The sequence below is a fragment of the Talpa europaea genome (assembly GCF_964194135.1).
Source record: "Talpa europaea genome assembly, chromosome: 11".
Classification (NCBI taxonomy): domain Eukaryota; kingdom Metazoa; phylum Chordata; class Mammalia; order Eulipotyphla; family Talpidae; genus Talpa; species Talpa europaea.
In genome coordinates this window covers 34,070,187-34,076,186 of record NC_140078.1, presented here as the reverse complement: position 1 = coordinate 34,076,186, position 6,000 = coordinate 34,070,187, and positions in this window count along the sequence as shown.

The following is a 6,000-nucleotide window of genomic DNA, read 5'->3' as shown; positions in this document are numbered from 1 at the left end:
AGGTGTCGGGAGTGAGAGGATTCACCAGAGACAGAGTGGGGAACAGAACAGTCAAACTGACTGAAATACACTGCTGAGGGGAGCAGCGGGTGAGACAGGAGAAGTCAGCTGTACCATGTGTGGGTTAGCTCCCTTGCTTGGGATCGAACTCAGGCCATAACGGTGATAGTGGTGAGACTGAACTCCTAGGCACTAGGGAGGCCCTAGACTATGATCTTTCAAAGTCCTCACAGTAGACAGTCCAAGTCTCTCATTTCATTGTTCATTGGAGTTTTCAGCTCAGGCCTCTGTGGCAGTTGAGAGGATGGTGCTGATGCCAGGGGCTTTGACCATCTTTCCACTGGAAAGCCTGTCCTGCTCAAGGAAAGCCTGTCCTTCTTGGAGCTGCAGTCTCTTGCCAGTTTTTGAATAATCTCCTTCCCAGTTTATTTCCCTCTTTTCAGAGCCAGTGACCCAGAAACATTTGGCTGTCAGAGCTGCACACGGATAGGTAGTTATGTTGCCACGTCACTGTAACTAGAAAAAGTGAGGAGAAAACAAGCTGCCTGAAAATGGGGAGAAGACAACAGAACTCTCAAACTGTTGACTTTATTCAAACCAGACCTGTTGTGGTGACTGAAACACCCGTTAGCAGAGATAATGGAGGTCCACCCATGTTAGCCTTGGGCTCCAAAACTGCAGTAAACTCTCCCACCACTAGATGGCAATCCTGTTTTAAAGTAGATTATTTTTCAAGAAATAATGCTGTTCAAAACATAAAGTAAAAATGAGCTGTTTTCACGCCATCATGTGGACCAAAAAAATTCTTAAAACACTTATGTTAATGGATGTGGGAAAGCAGGAAGTTTCAGACACCCCTGCTGGAGAGTAAGTTGATATCACCGTTTTGAAGAGGAATTTGGCAACACTATTCACTGTGTGTAAGTCTTATGACCAGAAAACACCTCTACTTTTTTTTTAATAATAAATTTTATTTTTATATTCCCCATACAATTGCAACCCCCCCATTTTGACCCCAATCCCTCCCCTCCACACCCCCCATCCCCCACTCCCCATAGAGTGTCTCTTGTTCATAGTTGTTTGTTGATTTTGATATTTTCTTTCTTATAGTTATTCTTTTTCCTGGTCCCTTATTTAAGTTTTCTAGATTCCTGCTATGAGTGAGACCATCCGGTATTTTTCTTTTTCTTTCTGGCTTATTTCGCTGAGCATGATCCCTTTCAGCGCCATCCATGTTGTTTATCTTTTTTGAATGCTGAGCAATATTCCATGGTGTATATGTACCACATCTTCTTGATCCAGTCATCTATTTTTGGGCATTTGGGCTGTTTCCAAAGCTTAGCTATTGTAAATAGTGCTGCTATAAACATAGGGGTGCAGGTGCTCTTTGGAATTGATGTTTCTGTGTCCTTTGGGTAAATACCTAGGAGTGGAATTGCTGGATCGTATGGACGCTCTATGTTTAGTAGGTCCAGAAATCTCCACACAGCTCTCCATAGTGGTTGGACCAGTTTACACTCCCACCAACAGTGCAGGAGAGTTCCTTTTTATCCACATCTTCACCAACATTTGTTGTTGCTAGTGTTTTTAATATGTGCCATTCTCACTGGTGTAAGATGGTATCTCATGGTAGTTTAGATTTGCATTTCCCTGATTACAAGTGATGTTGAACATTTTTTCATATGCCTGTTGGCCATTTGCATTTCCTCTTCAGAGAAGTTTCTTTTTAGCTCTTCTGCCCATTTTTTGACTGGATTATTTTCTTTGTTTGTGCTGAGTCTCATCAGCTCTTTGCAGATTTTTGTGATCAGTCCTTTATCATTAGTGTTGTGTGCAAAAATTTTCTCCCAGTTGGTGGGGTTTCTCTTTGTTTTTGTTATTGTCTCTTTTGCTGTGCAGAAGCTCTTTAATTTGATGTAGTCCCGGCTGTTTATCTAAGACACCTCTACTTTTGATCATTTGATGATGATAAAGATGGCTAACATTTATTTTGTTCTCACTGGTTGCCAGGAACTGTTCTAAGTGCTTATCTCAAACCTCACAATTCCAAGAAACAGATACTATTATTTCCTCCACAATTTATAAATGAGGAAATCAGGCACAAAAAGGTCAGGTAACTTGCCTAAGGTCAAAGAGCTACTAAGTGACAAAGCCATTGTCCACATCCTGCTTCCACCATGTTGCATATGCCTTGTGCATACAGCACAGGGTGTTCATTTCAGCCTTGTCTGTAGCTGCAAAAACACACTGTTAGCCAAACAGCACACTGGCGAGACTTGCAAGACAATCAAGCATGAGGGAATATTGCACAGCAGTTAAAAGCAGAAGTGGTCAACCTACCTGGATTTAAAAAAAAAAAAATGTTGAGGGGCCTGCCTGGTGGTGCAGGAGTTAAAGACACAACACTATCAAGTAATTGCCAGCCATTGCAACATTGAGTTCCATCCCTGGCCAGGGAGATAACAGCAGACCTCTCCTGTTTCTCCCACTGCTCCCCTCAGCAGTGTATTTCAGTAAGTCCGCCTGTTCAGTCAATCCCACTCTGTCTCTGGTGAATCCTCTCAGCCCCCACACCCCTCACCTACACCCCAGTTCTTGTATGCATAAATAAATCTTTAAAAAAATTGTTGAGGGCCTCTCTAGTGGCACAAAGGGTTAAAACGCAACCTATGAAACTAGCCGCAGCCACTGCAGCACGAGTTCGATGCCCAGGCAGGGAGATACCCACATGGTGCAGCAGACCTTTCCTGACTCGCCCTCTGCTCCCTCAGCAGTGTATTTCAGTTGATCTGCCTGTTCTGTTCCCCACTCTGTCTTGGTGAATCTGTTAGGGGGAAGTGATGTCCTGAGTTAATCCCATACAGGCTTTGTGGACTCCACCCCCACTCCAGACTAAAACCATCAGGACATTGGGGAAGACAAATCCCATCACCACCAAGGGGAGGGTGGCTGGGACCTGAGGGTGGAGTTGGGCAGCCAGGTTGGATATAAAAAACCAAACACGTGGGCCTAGGGCGCTCTCTGGCTCGCAATCGCTCGCCTCCCGGCTTCACCGCTCCTGGCTGGCGGCCAGCTCTCAGAGCGCCATTTTGGGGTTCCAGATCGGCGGATCGGGTAGGACTCATTTAAAACTTTGTCTCCCGCTTTTCTCCCAGAGCTGTGCATTTCCTCATTTCCCCTTCCCTTGTCAATAAACCTTTTATGAACCTTTCGCGTGCGCCTGCAGTAGAGCATTGATAAGTCCTTTTAAGCGCGCGGGTGAGGACCCACAGTCAGGCACCCCGTTTTGTATCGGGGTTGCTCTACAACAAATCCTCTCACACCCTGCACCTCTGGCCTGTACCCCAGTTCTTGCATGCATAAATAAGTAAATCTTAAAAAAAAATTGTTGAGACAAAGCAAGTAAAAACTAAAAACACAGTAAAACTGTATATTATTCATGGAGGACAGCAAGCGTAGTATGTCTATGAAAGGATACATTAGAAAGATAGACGCTAAATTTATGATGCGTTGGAGAAGAGGGAAATAGGATTAGGGAAAGAAATCTCTTTTAAGTGTATCTGTAATGGTCAACCTACCTATCTACTTCTTGAACAAAAAGGAAAGAACTCAAACCCTACTCTAACCGAGAACATGTAGATCACAAATGCATTCCTCAAACCTGACAGCTGTTATTGTCAAGGCCACATATAAGCCTTTTGCTCAAGCAGGGGTATCTCCTCAGGGATTCTCTCAAGCTCCCTTTTACAGTATAAATAATTTAAGAGGTTTAGTAGGGGATACTTCTAGCTGCAGCACATCTCTTTGCTTAACCTGTAGGTCTCTGACACTGGAAAGAAGGGGTCCCGGTGAGCAAGAGGGCAGGGAGAGTCAGGTTGCCTTTTACTTAAAATTGATTGGTTTAAGTGTTTTTAGGACACTGGCTTGAAACAATTGTAGTGTTTTTCCAACTATTCCCTCGCTACACTTTTTTTTTTCTGGGGGTGGGGTAGGTTGTAATCACATTTTTAATTGCTAAGGTGGAAAGATGCAGCAATGAAAACAAATTACCCCCCTCCAACTCCTTTTAGCAGGTAGGCAGTTTGGTTACCTAGAATCACAGTGACTTACAACTAACCCTCTTCCTGTATTTACCAGGATTAACACATATGAAACCATAGGCCCTATGGTGACAAGTTTTCCTGAAACTCTCACAGGTTTATAGAGGTTAATGTTCTCAGATTAACATGGGATTAATAGCTCTGAGGAAGAGCCCAGGTCTGAGGAGATAAAAACAAACAAACAAAAACGACTTTTGGAAATTGATTTTTAGTGCTAGTATAGAACCTTTGTCAGCTGCTTAAGATATGAATAAGAATGTATAGAATTGCTGGGACCTCCCTGGTGGCGCAAGGGGTTAAGACGCAACCTGTGATGCTAACCACAGCCACCGCAGCACGAGTTCAATTCCCGGCCAGGGAGCAACCCACATGGTGCAGCAGACCTCTCCCTACACGCCCACTGCTCCCCTCAGCAGTATATTTTAGTCGATTTGCCTGCTCTGTTCCCCACTCTGTCTCTGGTGGAGCCTCTCTCCCCACCCCTGCACCTCTGGCCTGGACCCCCATTCTTGTATGCATAAATCAATAAATCTTTTTTTAAAAAAAAGAATGTGTAGAATTGCAGAGGAATGCAGATAGCTTTGAATCTAATGGCTTGTCTCAAAATTCAAGGCTGGAAGGCCATGGTCTGTATTTGGGTGAAGAAGCATCCTCAGAAGAACAATTTATACTTCTTTTAAAAAATACCTTAATTATCCTCAACTAGAGAATTTATTGTTATTACAAATCCCGTTTCATTTCATTGGATTGCCATATTTCCTCTCAGAGGATTGAGACTTCTTTAATTGGTGAGATCTAGTATCAGGATTGTAGTGAGAAATCAGTTTGCCCTTGTGTGATTTAGGGAAAGCTGCCCAGGATTTACTTTGTCAGCTTAAATAAATTGAGGCAAGCAAAATTAAGTGAATTTATTAACGAATTGAGTACAAGCCTCCAGACAGCTCTGGAAAGCTGCCCAAATTCTGAGCTTCTCAGTGAGGTTCATATACAATCACTTCAAGTATTTCCGTAGGGGCAAACAAAATGCTGGTAGGGGTCTGGTTAATGTATCTGATATTATCTAGATTGAGGAAAACAAAGGCAGCTGTTAAAATTTACCCTGCCTATTAGAGACTTATCTTCTAGGAATTTCAGGGATTTCATAAACCTTGAAGTCTTTGTCTTTCTTTGAAGTTACTGATTTGCCAGAGGCAGCAGTTTTCAGTCAGCCTTCTTGTGGATGCAGCAGCTTGTCTTGACTTGACTTGTACCCCTTAGTTAAAACCAGGGAGTGGGGTACCCTCTTCTTTGTTGATTTTAGTAAACAACATTACTTTTCTCATGCCAACCAAGTCTTCCTTAGTCAGAATCTGAGGGTCTTTCATGAACTCTTCACACCGCTGTTAGCTTGGGAGACTCTCGGTACAAAGAGACAAGTCCAAGGTGCATTTTTACTAACACAAGACAACTACTTAGTATGAAGTCTTACTGAGTCTAGTCTCCTAACTCTAGGGTGAAACTTAGTAGCACAGTGTGGCAAAATCTGCTGGTATAACTTTTTATCTCACTTGATATTGATCTTGACTCTTGTCCTGACAACTTGGCACCCCTTAGTTGTGATACCGGAATTGTCAGGCCTAGTCTCTCAGCCAGGAAGGGATTCCAGGCTGCAGGGCAGCACTGAGCCCCAGCCACTAGACCCCCACGGGTTGGTGTCTCACGAAGCCGCAGCAGGAACTTCGCAGACGCTCAGGCAAGCAAGCGAGAAGAGGCAGGTTTGTTTAGAAGAAAAAGTTTATTGAGGAGAAAAAGAGCAGAAATAAAGTGGGACTCCCAGGCCAGGGAACCAGGCCTGGGAGGGGCAAGGAAGCCAAAGTGGAGTCGTGTCTCAGGGAATATATACCTTCTTTCCCTCATTATT